Consider the following 22,972-nt stretch of genomic DNA (forward strand, 5'->3'; position numbering starts at 1 on the left):
CTGTGTCATTGTGCATCCATTGTTACATCATTACACAACGTGGCTGTGTCATTGTGCAAACATTGTTACATCATTACACAACGTGGCTGTGTCATTGTGCAACCATTGTTACATCATTACACAAAGTGGCTGTGTCATTGTGAAACCATTGTTACATCATTACACAAAGTGGCTGTGTCATTGTGCAACCATTGTTAAATCATTACACAACGTGGCTGTGTCATTGTGCAATCATTGTTACATCATTACACAAAGTGGCTGTGTCATTGTGCAACCATTGTTACATCATTATACAACGTGGCTGTGTCATTGTGCAACCATTGTTACATCATTATACAACGTGGCTGTGTCATTGTGCAACCATTGTTACATCATTACACAACATGGTTGTGTCATTGTGCAACCATTGTTACATCATTACACAAAGTGGCTGTGTCATTGTGTAACCATTGTTACATCATTATACAACGTGGCTGTGTCATTGTGCAACCATTGTTACATCATTACACAGCGTGGCTGTGTCATTGTTCAACCATTGTTACATCATTATACAACGTGGCTGTGTCATTGTGCAACCATTGTTACATCATTACACAACGTGGCTCTGTCATTGTGCAACCATTGTTACATAATTACACAAAGTGGCTGTGTCATTGTGCAACCATTGTTACATAATTATACAACGTGGCTGTGTCATTGTGCAACCATTGTAACATCATTATACAACGTGGCTGTATCATTGTGCAACCATTGTTACATCATTACACAAAGTGGTTGTTTCATTGTGCAACCATTGTTACATCATTACACAACGTGGCTGTGTCATTGTGCAACCATTGTTACATCATTACACAACGTGGCTGTGTCATTGTGCAACCATTGTTACATCATTACACAACGTGGCTGTGTCATTGGGCAACCATTGTTACATCATTACACAAAGTGGCTGTGTCATTGTGCATCCATTGTTACATCATTGTACAACGTGGCTGTGTCATTGTGCAACCATTGTTACATCAGTACACAAAGTGGTTGTGTCATTGTGCAACCATTGTTACATCATTACACAACGTGGCTGTGTCATTGTGCAACCATTGTTACATCATTACACAACGTGGCTGTGTCATTGTGCAACCATTGTTACATCATTACACAAAGTGGCTGTGTCATTGTGCAACCATTGTTACATCATTATACAATGTGGCTGTGTCATTGTGCAACCATTGTTACATCATTACACAAAGTGGCTGTGTCATTGTGCAACCATTGTTACATCATTACACAAAGTGGCTGTGTCATTGTGCAACCAGTGTTAATATAGCCGAGATACCCACCACCCCCTCTCAACACAATCCCCAAAAGGAGTGAAACCGGAAACAGTTCTTGAAGTTTTTGGAAGTGGGATGGAGTGACCATCCCGGCCGTATTTATTAAAACAAAATTAAAACATTAAACGTTTCATGTTATGTACAATTTCATTACCATATTGCGATGTTTGGCTAACCTTAACAGATTCTCTAATACAGAGGTTCTCCTAGCCGAACTAGCAACCTACAAAACATTTCTTGACATATTGAAATTGTACAACCTAACGTTTAAGGGCCAACGGCAAGGTCATAACCGGTGTCAAGATCCCTAACCGGACTTACCCCTCCCACTTGGGATGGGCGACAGCACGGAGGCGTACCTCAAGTGCAACTACTACCAATTTCCCTTGACTTGACGGGGGCACCTAAAACTCGACGCCAGTTAAAGGTCGTTCGAATACTCGTGTGAGGTATCTAGAAGGTATCGTGGCCCTTATCCCAACCCCACACAACTTACCGCATCTGCCGTCGCAGATGTCACTGGCCCCGGGAAATTCCCCAGGAGGGGGCTGTAACCCCTCCTACAAAGGAAGGGGCCTTGACCGCCTTTCCTTTACTTCCGGCGACCCATCCTTAGAAGGGACCGCCTCCCCATTGAGGGGCCAATGGCCACCTCTCCCGAGCGCTCCCATCCGTGTTGGGTGACGCCCACTCATAGGGATCTACTAATTAGTGCTCACCGATCATGACCTTACCGCCTACCAAAATAAATACGACAGTGCAAATTAACCTAAGAATACATTGGCCACTATGACCGAAAGAGCATACATCAAAATTCGACACTAACTGAATATCTTTAATGGCAAACATACTCAAAAAACGAACATTCTTTATTAACTCAAAATCAACATGGCACTACAACCTGGAAACGAAAACAAAACAAAATTAATCAACTTTATTATACACAACTGGCTGTCTTCAGGGGCTGGTGGGTGGGTCAAAATTGGCTCTTCGTTCTGTCCCGAGCTCACGTGCAGCGAGGAGGTGCAGCTTCAGGGCACAAGAACAAGAGGATGTCTTCTGGTCTTGCGTCCCTTTTTATCCGTCTTCAGGGCGGGCGTATACCCGCCCCTGCCTGCCCCTGAGGGCGTGGCTGGCTGCGTCGGTGTCTAGGCCAGCCCACTCTAGGGCGGGAACGAGCGCGCCCCAGCTACGCCGCTTCGGGCATACCAGCTGAGACGCGCCTCCCGCCCAAAAATGGCTTCCCGGGGGGATCGAGGCACTCGGCCATAAGTTCGGGGGGACCGATTCGGTCGCCCCTTTCCATACTGTCATCATTAATACAACCGTGCGAGATAGAATGCAATGTCCTGGAACGGAACAACCTACTCATTTTGTTATTAAGTTTCCTAACAGAATGGTTCAAAGCAGGGATCGACATAGCCCCCCGCCACACTTTTCGTGGGATCATATGAGACCACGCAATTATGCACCCCGGAACTTTCCTCGCCAACCAACTTACGGTGGAAAGCATTGCCTCCAGGAGAAGTCGTCTACCGGTGGTGACCAAATCATTGCCCCCTAAATGTACTATGACTATAGACGGCGGTGACCTCATCCGCCCTAACAAACCCTCAAAGTAAGCTTGAAACTGGTCAATACAGAGACCGCCCCTTCCGTAGAAGGACATCCTGTACCCGTATTCCCCAGCTACGTGAATCATGTCACCTGCTTTGAATACGTCTGCGGCACGCCTCACGTATGAGTGGCCCACGACCCACACCTCCTTTCTCACAGCCGGTGATGTCTGACCGCTGGCCCGGTGTTGGGTCGACTGCATAGTCCGCCCCGCCTCGAAGGCTTGCGTAACTGAAAACCAAACAAAAGACAAGAAGCGTGAGTACATTGTTACAGCTTCACAACATGTGCAACCGCACATACCTCTTATAACAATTGGAGGACCAACGCCCCACTCGTTTTACTTGTTCAACATTAAGACCCCTGGCTGCAGCTTCAGTGGCAGCCCCTATCCGAAAGGAATGGGTCCCAAACTCACCCGGGTCCAAGCCTGCTGCGGTAATTGACATCGCGAGCACCCGCTGAAACTGAAACTTTGTCAGTGGGGTGGCGTCCGCGTGTCTCAACATTGTCCCCCCCCATGATGCCACCCTTTGTGCTAGGTAATCCTCTAAACACCTCACCGGACACATGGAGGACCCTGGAATCCTGCGAATGACTATGCAGTCTCCCACCCTACTTTGATCGGTTTTTGACTTGACAAAGGATACCGTCATAGTCTCACCCCTGATCTGAACGTGTTCCCGGCACAAACCCCCCGCCACATCCCGCTTGCTCCTTGCCACCAGCTCACTTATCCTCATAGCCCCGTGAAATGCAAGCGTAAAAGCGGCTCGGAACAAACAGGCCTCGAACTGAGACGAGCATATGTCGGGGAGTGTGGCCAGCAACTGGGACAACCTATCCAGACCTATCGGGCGCCTCTCATCTACTCTGCGACCCTCAAGGCGTTGCCACCCACGCAGCGCTTTCTGTACAGCAAAAGACGCTGTCGGGTCCTGGATATTATGAGCCCTGGCAACAAAGGAGATGGCAGCACGATGCCTCTGGGCTGTAGCCACCGACTTCCCAGCCTTACGCAAGGACATCAGAAAATGTACTACCCAATCCTCATGCCCCCAAAGTCCCCCTCTCTCAGTCCCCAAAAAGGCCAAATAAGCCCGAAACGCCCCTTCGTATGCCTTCCTCGTCCTTGGTGCTAGACTCTCTCCCACGAGGTAACGAAGTTCGGGGCACCGAGAGACCAGAGAGCTTCGGGAAAGGGTGCTGGCTCGGGGTCCGCTGAGGGAAGGAAACCCGAGAAAGCCTGCATTTGAAAACGAGACAGTGCATCAGCAGCCTGATTCATCACCCCCGGGACATGTTTTGCTCTGAATACTACGTTCAGTTGCATACACAGTAAGACAATTTCTTTAAGCAGCCTCAAAATCATTTTACAACGTGCTGCCTGACTATTAATGCATTCTACAACGGTCATATTGTCAGACCAAAATATGACAGAATGATTTTTGAAACCATCGGGCCAGGATCTGAGGGCCACCAAAATAGGAAACAGCTCAAGGAAAGCAATATTACTCGTCAGCCCCTCATCGTGCCACCATGTTGGCCACTTTTGTGCCGACCATTTTGTGCCGAAGATGGCGCCGAAACCCATGCTTCCCGCTGAATCCGTCCATAGACCCAGCTCTTCAGAGGACAAGGCCGGTTTGTTCCAGACGACTCGACCATTGAAATCCGCCAGGAATGCTAACCAAATACGCATGTCTCGGCGGACCTCGGCCGATAACCTCGTGCGATGGTGACCCTCTTTTAGGCCGACCATCGCCTGTGCAATCGAACGGGAGAAGGGGCGTGCCATCGGGATCACCCTTAAGGCAAAATTCAACTTCCCCACCAATTGCTGCAATTGATGCAGCGTAACTTTAGATGCAGTGATACACATTTGCAGGGCTGTCTTGAATTTCGATACTTTGGAAGCTGGTAAACGAAAACAACCCTCACTAGAGTCCAACTCGATCCCGAGGAACTCGAGGCAAGTCGTGGGACCTACAGTTTTACCTGGTGCCAACGGCACGCCAAATTGATTCATTAAAACACAAAATTCAGTCAAGGCCCGGGCACATTCATCATCCTCAGCGGCCCCAAGGAACAGAAAATCATCGAGGTAATGCATCACATTCCGAAAACCTGTTTTCTTCGTGTAAACCCATTGCAGAAAACTACTGAATTTCTCGAAATAAGCACAAGATATCGAGCACCCCATTGGCATACACCTGTCCATGTAATACAAACCTTGAAACGTGAATCCCAACAAACGTTGATCATCTGGGTATACCGGGAGCAAACGGAACGCCGACTCGATATCTGATTTCGCCATCAGCGTCCCGGGCCCCAGGCGATTCAAAATGGCTACGGCCTCATCGAATGATGCGTACCGCACCGAACACATTTCTGGATTAATTGCATCGTTTACAGAAAGGCCATGAGGGGCTGATAAATTGTGAATCAATCGAAACTCACCCAGGTCCTTCTTGGGGACCACCCCTAAAGGAGAACAAACAAAGTTCGGTACCGGGGGGACAGGAAACGGGCCGGCAACCCGACCTCGGTTAACCTCTTTCCGGATCTTATCCTGTACTACAGTAGTATGCTGCAAGACGGAAAGTTGATTTTTGCACGACCCGACACCCTGAAAGCTACCCACCGGGATGCGGAAACCATATGAAAAACCGTTTCGTAGCACCCCAGCAGAAGTACGATCTGGGTATTCGCTGAGCCAGGGAATCATCGCCAGGGTATCAATCGGGGTTGGTAAAGGCGCCCCTCGGACTATATTAGACCTGTTTAGCGCCTCCTCTACCCCCATTTTCACCCGATTTGGCTCTGCACGAGGACTCAGGATGGGGTGCCCCACAACTACTACATTCGTGTTTGAACTTACAAGACCCCGGGGGCCTAGTACATTTGCTTCTGTTGAAATTGAAACAGAACCCCCTCTTCCCTGTATTGCCGGCGGGTCTCGGGTAATCGTCTGTACCCGTACCCGACCGAAAGGGCGTCCCCCCATTTTGGCGGGAGGACTCACTAACGGCACTCCCTACCAATGGCACTTTCAACATTCCCGACTCTTTCATCTTATTCCATGTTAAAGAATCGTAACAGTCCCAGGTTAAACTTTTGTTATGCTCCATCGCTTTCCTGAAAAGGTTGTCATAACAGAACCATTGGTTACCTTGGTGTGATGTCGAGTACCCCATAATTCGTGACTGATATACTGGAAATTCAGGGAGCAAATCAGGCCTCCGTTCCCCCAAAATTGCCGTGAAAATTCCCCAAGCATTACCCCAGTTACCAATATTTTCATTCACTTTAAAGGCGGCCATTTTTGCGCGCCAAACACTCGGATGCATCAGATCCTTTTGACCCTTAACAGTTTCGACCTCATAGTGATCAATGAGCAGGGAGAAAATGTTAACGTATTCCCCCGCCCAAATCTTTTCCTTTATTGGCAAAGGAACATGTTGCCCCAATCTTTCTCTACGAGAGGGTGTTGACTCATCCCTTGCAATCGGCAATGGCCGCTTACCTGCACCGGACGCTGCTTCCGTCCCTCGTGGTTTGTCTATCGCCGCATCCGGCGCGGGCACCTTGGCTGTATCACGTTTCTCACGCAACTGCTTTATGAGAGCTTGCGCTTCGGTAGCCATGGCGCCCCCATTACTGTCCCCCAACCATGCTGCTAACTGTGCCGCCAACTCGGGAGGCATATCTCCGGCAGACGTCGGGGTAACTATCACGGGAATCGGATTCCCCTCATCCGGTACCGGGGCCGGTACCGGGGCTGGCGCCTCGAGCGGGGAACAGGGAACCGGGACGTCTCCCCCGACCGGCCCCCTTCTCGGCCTCTTTGGCTTCCCTCCGGCCGGTGGACGCCCCGATCCCTCCTCGCCGTCTCGCTCCGCCAACCGCTTCTTAATTTCGGACATGTCCTTCATGAGTGCCCGAACCAACTGGTCAGTCGACATTCTCTTTGCTCCTTTCTTGGGCATCCTTCCGACGAAGTATCTAAAAGACAAAGAGAGAGATTAAAACGCTCAAAATTGGCTCTTCGTTCTGTCCCGAGCTCACGTGCAGCGAGGAGGTGCAGCTTCAGGGCACAAGAACAAGAGGATGTCTTCTGGTCTTGCGTCCCTTTTTATCCGTCTTCAGGGCGGGCGTATACCCGCCCCTGCCTGCCCCTGAGGGCGTGGCTGGCTGCGTCGGTGTCTAGGCCAGCCCACTCTAGGGCGGGAACGAGCGCGCCCCAGCTACGCCGCTTCGGGCATACCAGCTGAGACGCGCCTCCCGCCCAAAAATGGCTTCCCGGGGGGATCGAGGCACTCGGCCATAAGTTCGGGGGGACCGATTCGGTCGCCCCTTTCCAATCATTATACAACGTGGCTGTGTCATTGTGCAACCATTGGTACATCATTACACAAAGTGGCTGTGTCATTGTGCAACCATTGTTACATCATTATACAACGTGGCTGTGTCATTGTGCAACCATTGTTACATCATTATACAACGTGGCTGTTTCATTGTGCAACCATTGTTACATCATTATACAACGTGGCTGTGTCATTGTGCAACCATTGTTACATCATTATACAACATGGCTGTGTCATTGTGCAACCATTGTTAAATCATTACACAAAGTGGCTGTGTCATTGTGCATCCATTGTTACATCATTACACAGCGTGGCTGTGTCATTGTGCAACCATTGTTACATCATTACACAACGTGGCTGTGTCATTGTGCAACCATTGTTACATCATTACACAAAGTGGCTGTGTCATTGTGCAACCATTGTTACATCATTATACAACGTGGCTGTGTCATTGTGCAACCATTGTTACATCATTACACAAAGTGGCTGTGTCATTGTGCATCCATTGTTACATCATTACACAACGTGGCTGTGTCATTGTGCAACCATTGTTACATCATTACACAACGTGGCTGTGTCATTGTGCAACCATTGTTACATCATTACAAAAAGTGGCTGTGTCATTGTGAAACCATTGTTACATCATTACACAAAGTGGCTGTGTCATTGTGCAACCATTGTTAAATCATTACACAACGTGGCTGTGTCATTGTGCAATCATTGTTACATCATTACACAAAGTGGCTGTGTCATTGTGCAACCATTGTTACATCATTATACAACGTGGCTGTGTCATTGTGCAACCATTGTTACATCATTACCCAACGTGGCTGTTTCATTGTGCAACCATTGTTACATCATTATACAACTTGGCTGTGTCATTGTGCAACCATTGTTTCATCATTATACAACGTGGCTGTGTCATTGTGCAACCATTGTTAAATCATTACACAAAGTGGCTGTGTCATTGTGCATCCATTGTTACATCATTACACAACGTGGCTGTGTCATTGTGCAACCATTGTTACATCATTACACAACGTGGCTGTGTCATTGTGCAACCATTGTTACATCATTACACAAAGTGGCTGTGTCATTGTGTAACCATTGTTACATCATCATACAACATGGCTGTGTCATTGTGCAACCATTGTTACATCATTACACAACGTGGCTGTGCCATTGTGCAAACATTGTTACATCATTACACAAAGTGGCTGTGTCATTGTGCAACCATTATTACATCATTATACATTGTGGCTGTGTCATTGTGCAACCATTGTTACATCATTACACAACGTGGCTGTGTCATTGTGCAACCATTGTTACATCATTACACAACGTGGCTGTGTCATTGTGCAACCATTGTTACATCATTACACAACATGGCTGTGTCATTGTGCAACCATTGTTACATCATTACATAAAGTGGCTTTGTCATTGTGCAACCATTGTTACATCATTATACAACGTGGCTGTGTCATTGTGCAACCATTGTTACATCATTATAAAACGTGGCTGTGTCATTGTGTAACCATTGTTACATCATTATACAACGTGGCTTTGTCATTGTGCAACCATTGTTACATCATTATACTACGTGGCTGTGTCATTGTGCAACCATTGTTACATCATTACACAAAGTGGCAGTGTCATTGTGCAACCATTGTTACATCATTATACAACGTGGCTTTGTCATTGTGCAACCATTGTTACATCATTACACAAAGTGGCTGTGTCATTGTGCAACCATTGTTACATCATTACACAAAGTGGCTGTGTCATTGTGCAACCATTGTTAAATCATTATACAACGTGGCTGTGTCATTGTGCAACCATTGTTACATCATTACACAACGTGGCTTTGTCATTGTGCAACCATTGTTACATCATTATACAACGTGGCTGTGTCATTGTGCAACCATTGTTACATCATTATACAACGTGGCTGTGTCATTGTGCAACCATTGTTACATCATTACACAAAGTGGCTGTGTCATTGTGCATCCATTGTTACATCATTACACAACGTGGCTGTGTCATTGTGCAAACATTGTTACATCATTACACAACGTGGCTGTGTCATTGTGCAACCATTGTTACATCATTACACAAAGTGGCTGTGTCATTCTGAAACCATTGTTACATCATTACACAAAGTGGCTGTGTCATTGTGCAACCATTGTTAAATCATTACACAACGTGGCTGTGTGATTGTGCAATCATTGTTACATCATTACACAAAGTGGCTGTGTCATTGTGCAACCATTGTTACATCATTACACAAAGTGGCTGTGTCATTGTGCAACCATTGTTACATCATTATACAACGTGGCTGTGTCATTGTGCAACCATTGTTACATCATTACACAACGTGGCTGTGTCATTGTGCAACCATTGTTACATCATTATACAACGTGGCTGTGTCATTGTGCAACCATTGTTACATCATTATACAACGTGGCTGTGTCATTGTGCAACCATTGTTACATAATTACACAGCGTGGCTGTGTCATTGTGCAACCATTGTTACATCATTACACAACGTGGCTGTGTCATTGTGCAAACATTGTTACATCATTACACAACGTGGCTGTGTCATTGTGCAACCATTGTTACATCATTACACAAAGTGGCTGTGTCATTGTGAAACCATTGTTACATCATTACACAAAGTGGCTGTGTCATTGTGCAACCATTGTTAAATCATTACACAACGTGGCTGTGTCATTGTGCAATCATTGTTACATCATTACACAAAGTGGCTGTGTCATTGTGCAACCATTGTTACATCATTATACAACGTGGCTGTGTCATTGTGCAACCATTGTTACATCATTATACAACGTGGCTGTGTCATTGTGCAACCATTGTTACATCATTACACAACATGGCTGTGTCACTGTGCAACCATTGTTACATCATTACACAAAGTGGCTGTATCATTGTGTAACCATTGTTACATCATTATACAACGTGGCTGTGTCATTGTGCAACCATTGTTACATCATTACACAGCGTGGCTGTGTCATTGTGCAACCATTGTTACATCATTATACAACGTGGCTGTGTCATTGTGCAACCATTGTTACATCATTACACAACATGGCTGTGTCATTGTGCAACCATTGTTACATCATTACACAAAGTGGCTGTGTCATTGTGCAACCATTGTTACATAATTATACAACGTGGCTGTGTCATTGTGCAACCATTGTAACATCATTATACAACGTGGCTGTATCATTGTGCAACCATTGTTACATCATTACACAAAGTGGTTGTTTCATTGTGCAACCATTGTTACATCATTACACAACGTGGCTGTGTCATTGTGCAACCATTGTTACATCATTACACAACGTGGCTGTGTCATTGTGCAACCATTGTTACATCATTACACAACGTGGCTGTGTCATTGTGCAACCATTGTTACATCATTACACAAAGTGGCTGTGTCATTGTGCATCCATTGTTACATCATTATACAACGTGGCTGTGTCATTGTGCAACCATTGTTACATCAGTACACAAAGTGGTTGTGTCATTGTGCAACCATTGTTACATCATTACACAACGTGGCTGTGTCATTGTGCAACCATTGTTACATCATTACACAACGTGGCTGTGTCATTGTGCAACCATTGTTACATCATTACACAAAGTGGCTGTGTCATTGTGCAACCATTGTTACATCATTATACAATGTGGCTGTGTCATTGTGCAACCATTGTTACATCATTACACAAAGTGGCTGTGTCATTGTGCAACCATTGTTACATCATTACACAAAGTGGCTGTGTCATTGTGCAACCAGTGTTAAATCATTATACAACGTGGCTGTGTCATTGTGCAACCATTGGTACATCATTACACAAAGTGGCTGTGTCATTGTGCAACCATTGTTACATCATTATACAACGTGGTTGTTTCATTGTGCAACCATTGTTACATCATTATACAACGTGGCTGTGTCATTGTGCAACCATTGTTACATCATTATACAACATGGCTGTGTCATTGTGCAACCATTGTTAAATCATTACACAAAGTGGCTGTGTCATTGTGCATCCATTGTTACATCATTACACAGCGTGGCTGTGTCATTGTGCAACCATTGTAACATCATTACACAACGTGGCTGTGTCATTGTGCAACCATTGTTACATCATTACACAAAGTGGCTGTGTCATTGTGCAACCATTGTTACATCATTACACAAAGTGGCTGTGTCATTGTGTAACCATTGTTACATCATTATACAACGTGGCTGTGTCATTGTGCAACCATTGTTACATCATTACACAACGTGGCTGTGTCATTGTGCAACCATTGTTACATCATTATAAAACGTGGCTGTGTCATTGTGTAACCATTGTTACATCATTATACAACGTGGCTGTGTCATTGTGCAACTATTGTTACATCATTATATGGCCGAGATACCCGCCACCCCCTCTCAACACAATCCCCAAGAATTGGGAAACCGGAAACAGTTCTTGAACTTTTGGAAGGCGGGAAGGGAGTCACCCTTCCCGGCCGTATTTATTAAAATATGAAACAAAAAGAAAACATTAAAATAACAGTTTCATATAATGTACAATTTCATTTCCACATTACGATGTTGGCTAACCTTAACAGATCTCTAATACAAAGGTTCTCCTAGCCGAACTAACATCCTACAAAACATTTGACTTGAAATTGTACATCCTAACGTTAAGGGCCAACGGCAAGGTCGTAACCGGTGTCAGATCCCTAAACAAGAAATACCCCCCTCACTTGTGAGAGGGGCGACCGCACAGAGGCGTACCTCAAGTGCATTTACCAATTTCCCTTTGTACTTGACGGGGGCCCAAATAAACTCGACGCCATTTAACGGTCGTTCGAGGACTCGTGTGAGGTGTCTAAAAGGTAGCGTAAACCCCCTCCCGCACCCCACACAACTTACCCATCTGCCGTCGCAGATGTCCTGGCCCCGGGAAATTCCCCAGGAGGGGCCGTAGCCCCTCCTATCCAGGAAGGGGCCTTGACCACCTTTCCTTTCCTTCCGGCGGCCTCTCCTTAGACAGGACCGCCTCCCCATTGAGGGGCCAATTGGCCACCTCCCCCGCGCGCTCCCATCCGTAATGGGTGACGCCCCCTCATAGGGATCTTCCAATTACTGCTCACCGATCATGACCTTACCGCCCGACCAAAATAAATACGACAGTTTTACCTAAGTTACTAAGATCTCTAACCAAACAGCATTTATTATCAAGCATAAATACTGATCAATCCTTGTTCAAAATTACTTTATTAGCAAAATATACTGACAATCATCAATCTTTATTGCATCGTTAAGAACTATCACGACAATCATCACAACCTGCAAGAAAGCAGAGAAAATCAAAGATACTATCAACTGTATTCACAACGAATCGCTGTCCTCAGGGGCTGGTGGGTGGGTCAAAATTGCTCTTCGTTCCGTCTCGAGCTCACGTGCAGCGGGGAGGTGCAGCTTCAGAGCACAGGAACAAGAGGATGCTTTGTTAGCTTCCGCTCCTTTTATCCGTCTTCAGGGTGGGCGTGAACCCGCCCCCGCCTGCCTCCAAGGGCGTGGCCGGCCGTGTTGGGTGTCTAGGCCAGCCCACTCTAGGGCGGGAAAAAGGCGCGCCCCGGCTACGCCGCTTCGGGCATACCAGCCGAGACTCGCCTCCCGCCCAAGATGGCTTCCCGGGGGGATCGTGGTACTCGACCATACGTTCGGGGGGACCGATTGGTCGCCCCTTTCCATATGGCCGAGATACCCGCCACCCCCTCTCAACACAATCCCCAAGAATTGGGAAACCGGAAACAGTTCTTGAACTTTTGGAAGGCGGGAAGGGAGTCACCCTTCCTGGCCGTATTTATTAAAATATGAAACAAAAAGAAAACATTAAAATAACAGTTTCATATAATGTAAAATTTCATTTCCACATTACGATGTTGGCTAACCTTAACAGATCTCTAATACAAAGGTTCTCCTAGCCGAACTAACATCCTACAAAACATTTGACTTGAAATTGTACATCCTAACGTTAAGGGCCAACGGCAAGGTCGTAACCAGTGTCAGATCCCTAAACCAGAAATACCCCCCTCACTTGTGAGAGGGGCGACCGCACAGAGGCGTACCTCAAGTGCATTTACCAATTTCCCTTTGTACTTGACGGGGGCCCAAATAAACTCGACGCCATTTAACGGTCGTTCGAGGACTCGTGTGAGGTGTCTAAAAGGTAGCGTAAACCCCCTCCCGCACCCCACACAACTTACCCATCTGCCGTCGCAGATGTCCTGGCCCCGGGAAATTCCCCAGGAGGGGCCGTAGCCCCTCCTATCCAGGAAGGGGCCTTGACCACCTTTCCTTTCCTTCCGGCGGCCTCTCCTTAGACAGGACCGCCTCCCCATTGAGGGGCCAATTGGCCACCTCCCCCGCACGCTCCCATCCGTAATGGGTGACGCCCCCTCATAGGGATCTTCCAATTACTGCTCACCGATCATGACCTTACCGCCACAGGCCGGATAGTTGACCGGCTATCCGGACCCCCCACAAAACACTCCTACCTAAAGGTCATGCTGTAAACTCCTTAACCATGCTATGAAGTCTCCTATGAGTAATTCGTTCCCCACCCGGGACAAATGAACACCGTCCCCCAAATACATACTGTCCCCTTTAATACAACCATGCGAGGCAGAATGCAGTGTACTTGAACGAAACAATCTACTCATTTTATTATTAATTTTCCTTACTGAATGATTCAACGCAGAAACAGAAATAGCCCCCCGCCACACTTTCCGTGGGATCATATGGGACCATGCAATTGTGCACCCTGGAACTCTTCTCGCCAACCAACTTACCGTGGAAAGCATCGCCTCAAGAAGAAGTCGTCTACCAGTGGTCACCAAATCATTGCCCCCAAGATGTACTATGACTACAGACGGCGGTGACCTTGTCCGCCCTAACAAACCCTCGAAAAATGATCAAAACTGGTCAATACAGAGCCCGCCCTTTCCGTAGAAGGACACACTGTACCCGTATTCCCCAGCCACGTGAATCATGTCACCTGCTTTGAATACGTCCGCGGCACGCCTCACGTATGAGTGGCCCACGACCCACACCTCCTTTTTCACAGCCGGCAATGTCTGACCGCTGGCCCCCCGGTGTCGGGTCGACTGGACAGTCCGCCCCGCCTCGTAGGTTTGCGCAACTGAAAACCAAACAAAAACAAGAAGCGTGAGTACATCGTTACAGCTTCACAACATGTGCAACCGTACATACCTCTTATAACAGTTCGAGGACCAACGCCCCACACGTTTTATTTGTTCAACATTCAGACCCCTGGCTGTAGCTTCCGTAGCAGCCCCTATCCGAAAGGAATGGGTCCCAAAGTCGCCGGGGTTCAAGCCCGCGGCAGAAATCGACATCGCAAGCACCCGCTGAAACTGAAACCTCGTCAGTGGGGTGGCGTCAGGTTGTCTTAACAAGGTCCCCCCCCATGCTGCAACCCTCTGCGCTAAATATGCTTCTACGCACCCAACAGGGCACATGGCAGACCCGGGGATCCTCTGGATGATTACGCAGTCCCCGATTGCATCCTGATCGGATTTGGACTCTACAAACGAGACCGTCATCGTCTCCTCTCTGACCTGAATGTGTTCCCGGCACAGTCCCCCCATCGTATCCTGCTTGTTCTTTGCCACTAATTCGCTTACCCGCATAGCCCCATGGAATGCTAATGCAAATGCGGCTCGGAACAACACTGCTTCGTACTGGGATGAACATGTTACCGGTAGCACGGATAATAACAGGGCCAACCTATCCAAACCTATCGGGTGCCTATCGTCTACTCTGCGACCCTCAAGGCGTTGCCATCCCCGTAGCGCTTTCTGCACAACGAAAGACGCTGTCGGGTCCTGGATCCCATGAGCCCTTGCCATGAAGGAAATGGCGGCCCGATGCCTCTGGGCCGTAGCTACTGACTTGCCTGCGTGACGTAAAGAGAGCAGGAATCTTACTACAGACTCTTCCAGACCCCAAAGCTCCCTCCCGGAAGTACCCAAAAAGGCCCAATAGGAACGGAACGCCCCTTCATATGCCTTCCTCGTCCTGGGTGCTAAACTCTCTCCCACGAGGTCTTGTAGTTCGGGGCACCGAGAGACCAGAGAGCTTCGGGAAAGGGTGCCACCACCGGGTCCGCTGTGGGCAGAAAACCCCAGAAGGCCTGCATACGGAAACGAGAGAGCGCATCAGCCGCTTGGTTCATCACCCCCGGCACGTGCCGCACCCTAAACAGTACATTTAGTTGCATGCACAACAACACAATTTCCTTGAGTAATCGGAGAATCAATTTGCAACATGCTGCCTGACTATTGATACACTCAACCACGGTCATGTTATCAGACCAGAAAACCACAGAGTGACCCCTAAACCCTTCTGGCCATGTGCTCAAGGCCACCAGAATAGGGAATAGTTCGAGAAAAGCAATGTTACTCGTCAACCCGCACTCATGCCACCATGACGGCCATTTTCGAGCCGACCATTGTGTACCCAATATGGCGCCAAAACCCACACTCCCCGCCGAGTCTGTCCATAGTCCCAACTCCTAGGAAGACACTGCTGGTTTATTCCAGACAATTCGACCATTGAAATCCGCCAGGAATGCAATCCAAATGCGCATGTCCTGGCGAACCTCTGCCGAGAGTCTCGTACGATGATGTCCTTCCTTCAAGCCGACCATGGACTGTGCAATCAAGCGGGAAAAGGGGCGCGCCATCGGCATTACTCTTAGGGCAAAATTCAACTGACCCACAACCTGTTGCAATTGATGCAAGTTCACTTTCGTTGCACGAATACATGTCTCAAGGGATAACCTGAATTTTAACACCTTTTCTTTAGGTAAACGAAAACAACCTTCCACTGAGTCGAGCTCGATCCCCAGAAACTCGATCAAGGTCGAGGGACCGACAGTCTTACCTGGCGCCAATGGCACACCAAATTGATTCATTAGGACACAAAATTCATGTAAGGCCTGTCCACACTCAGAATCCCCGGCTGCCCCCAGAAACAGAAAGTCATCGAGATAGTGCATAACATGTTGAAAACCTGTCTTCCTCGTGAATACCCACTGCAGAAAACAACTGAATTTCTCAAAATAGGCACATGAAATCGAGCATCCCATTGGCATACATTTATCCATGTAATAGCGACCCTGAAACTGGAAACCAAGGAGACGCTGATCGTCTGGGTGTACCGGGAGCAACCGGAACGCTGACTCGATGTCCGATTTGGCCATCAGCGTCCCGGGCCCCAGGCGATTCAACATGGCGACGGCCTCATCGAAAGATGCGTACCGCACCGAACATACTTCCGGATCTATCGCATCATTTACGGAAAGACCATGTGGGGCTGACAAATTGTGTATCAGCCGAAACTCCCCCGGGTCCTTCTTGGGAACCACCCCTAGAGGAGAACACACAAAATTAGCAACTGGCGGAAAATCGAATGGACCGGCGACACGACCTCGAGTCACCTCTTTCCTAATCTTTACCTGAACCACCGCCGTGTGCTGTAAGACCGACATTTGATTCCTACAGTCCGGTACCCCCTGAAAATCCCCCACTGGGATGCGGAAACCATATGAAAACCCGTTCCGCAACACCCCAGCGGAAGCATAATCTGGGTATTCGCTGAGCCAAGGAATCATTGCCATGGTATCAATCGGGGTCGGTAAAGGCGCCCCTCGGACTATATTAGACCTGTTTGGCGCCTCCCTTACCACCGTTATCACCCGTTTTGGCTCTGCACATGGACTCAGGATGGGATGGCTGCCCGCATCCCCCACACTCATGTCTGAATTTGCATGCCCCCTGGGGCCTGGTACATTTGCCCCTGTTAAAATTCCAACATATCCCCCTTTTACCTGTGTTGCCACTCGGCTTCGTGTGGGACTCGTTACCTGTACCTGTCCGAAAGGGCGTCCCAGAGTTTTGGCGGGAGGATTCCCCCCCGTTACTCCCTACTAATGGCACCTTCAACATCCCTGTACTCTCCATTTTTTGCCAAGACACAGAGTCGTAACAGTCCCAGGACAACAACGGGTTGTGTTCCTTAGCTTTTCTAAACAGATTATCATAGCAGAACCACTGATTGCCCCCATATGCCACAGAATACTCCATAATACGTGACTGATAGATGGGTAACTCGGTCAACAACTCAGGTCTGTGTTCCCCCATGATGGAAGTAAAAATTCCCCACGCTCTGCCCCAAGTACCAATGGTCTCATCAACCTTAAAGGCGGCCATTTTAGCACGCCAAACACTCGGATGCATGAGCTCCTTTTTGACTCTTTACATGCTCGATCTCGTAATGGTCGGTAAGCAATGAAAACATGTTTACATATTTGTCCGCCCAAATCAACTCCTTGACTTCTAGTGGGACGTGCTGGGCAATCTTCTCCTTTCGAGAAGGTGCAGAGTCCCCCCCCGCAATCGGCAATGGCCGCTTACCTGAAGTAGACCCCACGCTTGTCGCCGAACTTGGGCCTGCTGTACTTCCAACCGCTGGGACCTGCGGGGGAACAGGAGATGGAGCTTTCGCTGCCTCCCTCGATTCCCGCAGTTGTCTCATCACTGCCCGGGCGTCGTCAGCCGTGGCGCCCTCGCTATCGTTTCCCAACCACGCTGCCAATTGCGCCGCTAACTCGGGGGGCATATCCTCCCTGTTCGCAGGGGTGACCACCACAGGGATTGGGTTCCCCTCCTTTGGCACCGGGGTTGGCTCTTCTCGTGGCGCTTCGGGAACCGGGGTTATGTTATGTTAATGTTATGTTATGTTAAATGTATTTTTTAAGCGCACAGCTGCCCCAGCGAAGGGGCGTCCTGGCGCTATATCAGAAAAAGAACATAACAAGCAAGCAAAGTAGGAAGCTAATAGGGCAGTGGGAAAAGATAAGTTTTCATAGCTTTCCTAAAAGCAAAAAGGTTTTCTAGAGAGCGAATGTGGACTGGAAGTGCATTCCACAGTTTGGCGGCTAGCACCATAAACGATCGACCACCCAATCTGCATTTACGAAATCGGGGAACAGATGCCAGACTTTGGCCAGCAGAGCGCAGGCTACGCGAAGGAGTGTAAAGAGGCAGAAGATGCTGAAGGATGGCAGGAGTATCAGATTTCAAAATTTTAAAAGCAAAGCATAATGCTTTAAATTCGATGTGTCTGATGACTGGCAACCAATGTAATTTAGCAATTGTGCTGCGGGCTGAACAGAACCGTGGGAGGCCTACCAGGGCCCTAGCTGCCGCATTCTGGACCCGTTGAAATCGCAGGACTTCTGCCTGGTTAGCGCCCAGAAGCAGTGCGTTTGCGTAGTCGAGTCTAGATAGTACACTCGCTTGAACCACCATTTGGCGAGTGGGGGCATCGAAAAATTTGAGGATAGGCCTCAACCCACGTAATATGCCGAAGCACATAGATGCCACCTTCTTGGTGTGACATGAGAAGGTAAGTTTGGAGTCCAGCCAAACGCCAAGGTTCTTTAATTCCAACACCGGTTTTGGGGGGCATCCCAACTCCCCAGGCCACCAATTTGCACCCCACAGATCTGGCTGTTTACCCAGTACCATTGGGGGGGTCTCCCCCCCAAGTGCTCCCCTTCTGGGCCTTTTGCTCTTTCCACCGGGAATTGTTCCCGGTAAAGGCCGTTTCGGTCCTCCCTCCCCGTCCTTGGCCTCAACCTTTCTCTTCAGATCGGTTATCTCCTTCATGAGCATACGGAGCATCTCATCGGTACCGACCCGCTTTCCGACCTTCTTGGGCATTCTTAGACGGGATATCTGTAAGACAAAAAGAGGGATTACAACGCTCAAAATTGCTCTTCGTTCCGTCTCGAGCTCACGTGCAGCGGGGAGGTGCAGCTTCAGAGCACAGGAACAAGAGGATGCTTTGTTAGCTTCCGCTCCTTTTATCCGTCTTCAGGGTGGGCGTGAACCCGCCCCCGCCTGCCTCCAAGGGCGTGGCCGGCCGTGTTGGGTGTCTAGGCCAGCCCACTCTAGGGCGGGAAAAAGGCGCGCTCCGGCTACGCCGCTTCGGGCATACCAGCCGAGACTCGCCTCCCGCCCAAGATGGCTTCCCGGGGGGATCGTGGTACTCGACCATACGTTCGGGGGGACCGATTGGTCGCCCCTTTCCATACTACGTGGCTGTGTCATTGTGCAACCATTGTTACATCATTACACAAAGTGGCTGTGTCATTGTGCAACCATTGTTACATCATTATACAATGTGGCTTTGTCATTGTGCAACCATTGTTACATCATTACACAAAGTGGCTGTGTCATTGTGCAACCATTGTTACATCATTACACAAAGTGGCTGTGTCATTGTGCAACCATTGTTAAATCATTATACAACGTGGCTGTGTCATTGTGCAACCATTGTTACATCATTACACAACGTGGCTGTGTCATTGTGCAACCATTGTTACATCATTACACAGCGTGGCTGTGTCATTGTGCAACCATTGTTACATCATTATACAACGTGGCTGTGTCATTGTGCAACCATTGTTACATCATTACACAACGTGGCTCTGTCATTGTGCAACCATTGTTACATCATTACACAAAGTGGCTGTGTCATTGTGCAACCATTGTTACATCATTACACAACGTAGCTGTGTCATTGTGCAACCATTGTTACATCATTACACAACGTGGCTGTGTCATTGTGCAACCATTGTTACATCATTACACAACATGGCTGTGTCATTGTGCAACCATTGTTACATCATTACACAAAGTGGCTGTGTCATTGTGCATCCATTGTTACATCATTATACAATGTGGCTGTGTCATTGTGCAACCATTGTTACATCAGTACACAGAGTGGTTGTGTCATTGTGCAACCATTGTTACATCATTACACAACGTGGCTGTGTCATTGTGCATCCATTGTTACATCATTACACAACATGGCTGTGTCATTGTGCAACCATTGTTACATCATTACACAACATGGCTGTGTCATTGTGCAACCATTGTTACATCATTACACAAAGTGGCTGTGTCATTGTGTAACCATTGTTACATCATTATACAACGTGGCTGTGTCATTGTGCAACCATTGTTACATCATTACACAGCGTGGCTGTGTCATTGTGCAACCATTGTTACATCATTATACAACGTGGCTGTGTCATTGTGCAACCATTGTTACATCATTACACAACGTGGCTCTGTCATTGTGCAACCATTGTTACATCATTACACAAAGTGGCTGTGTCATTGTGCAACCATTGTTACATCATTACACAATGTGGCTGTGTCATTGTGCAACCATTGTTACATCATTACACAACGTGGCTGTGTCATTGTGCAACCATTGTTACATCATTACACAACATGGCTGTGTCATTGTGCAACCATTGTTACATCATTACACAAAGTGGCTGTGTCATTGTGCATCCATTGTTACATCATTATACAACGTGGCTGTGTCATTGTGCAACCATTGTTACATCAGTACACAGAGTGGTTGTGTCATTGTGCAACCATTGTTACATCATTACACAACGTGGCTGTGTCATTGTGCAACCATTGTTACATAATTACACAACTTGGCTGTGTCATTGTGCAACCATTGTTACATCATTACACAAAGTGGCTGTGTCATTGTGCAACCATTGTTACATCATTATACAACGTGGCTGTGTCATTGTGCAACCATTGTTACATCATTACACAACGTGGCTGTGTCATTGTGCAACCATTGTTACATCATTACACAACTTGGCTGTGTCATTGTGCAACCATTGGTACATCATTACACAAAGTGGCTGTGTCATTGTGCAACCATTGTTACATCATTATACAACGTGGCTGTGTCATTGTGCAACCATTGTTACATCATTATACAACGTGGCTATTTCATTGTGCAACCATTGTTACATCATTATACAACGTGGCTGTGTCATTGTGCAACCATTGTTACATCATTATACAACATGGCTGTGTCATTGTGCAACCATTGTTAAATCATTACACAAAGTGGCTGTGTCATTGTGCATCCATTGTTACATCATTACACAACGTGGCTGTGTCATTGTGCAACCATTGTTACATCATTACACAACATGGCTGTGTCATTGTGCAACCATTGTTACATCATTACACAAAGTGGCTGTGTCATTGTGTAACCATTGTTACATCATTATACAACGTGGCTGTGTCATTGTGCAACCATTGTTACATCATTACACAACGTGGCTGTGTCATTGTGCAACCATTGTTACATCATTACACAACGTGGCTGTGTCATTGTGCAACCATTGTTACATCATTATACAACGTGGCTGTGTCATTGTGCAACAATTGTTACATCATTACACAAAGTGGCTGTGTCATTGTGCAACCATTGTTACATCATTATACAATGTGGCTGTGTCATTGTGCAACCATTGTAACATCATTACACAACGTGGCTGTGTCATTGTGCTACCATTGTTACATCATTACACAAAGTGGCTGTGTCATTGTGCAACCATTGTTACATCATTACACAACGTGGCTGTGTCAATGTGCAACCATTGTTACATCATTACACAACGGGGTTCTGTCATTGTGCAACCATTGTTACATCATTACACAAAGTGGCTGTGTCATTGTGCAACCATTGTTACATCATTAAACAACGTGGCTGTGTCATTGTGCAACCATTGTTACATCATTACACAAAGTGGCTGTGTCATTGTGCAACCATTGTTACATCATTACACAACGTGGCTGTGTCATTGTGCAACCATTGTTACATCATTACACAAAGTGGCTGTGTCATTGTGCAACCATTGTTACATCATTACACAATGTGGCTGTGTCATTGTGCAACCATTGTTACATCATTACACAACGTGGCTGTGTCATTGGGCAACCATTGTTACATCATTACACAACGTGGATGTGTCATTTTGCAAACATTGTTACATCATTACACAAAGTGGCTGTGTCATTGTGCAACCATTGTTACCTCATTATACATTGTGGCTGTGTCATTGTGCAACCATTGTTACATCATTACACAACGTGGCTGTGTCATTGTGCAACCATTGTTACATCATTACACAACGTGGCTGTGTCATTGTGCAACCATTGTTACATCATTACACAACGTGGCTGTGTCATTGTGCAACCATTGTTACATCATTACATAAAGTGGCTTTGTAATTGTGCAACCATTGTTACATCATTATACAACGTGGCTGTGTCATTGTGCAACCATTGTTACATCATTATAAAACGTGGCTGTGTCATTGTGTAACCATTGTTACATCATTACACAACGTGGCTGTGTCATTGTGCAACCATTGTTACATCATTACATAAAGTGGCTTTGTAATTGTGCAACCATTGTTACATCATTATACAACGTGGCTGTGTCATTGTGCAACCATTGTTACATCATTATAAAACGTGGCTGTGTCATTGTGTAACCATTGTTACATCATTACACAAAGTGGCTGTGTCATTGTGTAACCATTGTTACATCATCATACAACGTGGCTGTGTCATTGTGCAACCATTGTTACATCATTACACAACGTGGCTGTGCCATTGTGCAAACATTGTTACATCATTACACAAAGTGGCTGTGTC

Source organism: Lissotriton vulgaris, chromosome 9, assembly GCF_964263255.1.
Source record: "Lissotriton vulgaris chromosome 9, aLisVul1.2, whole genome shotgun sequence".
NCBI classification, from domain to species: Eukaryota; Metazoa; Chordata; class Amphibia; order Caudata; family Salamandridae; genus Lissotriton; species Lissotriton vulgaris.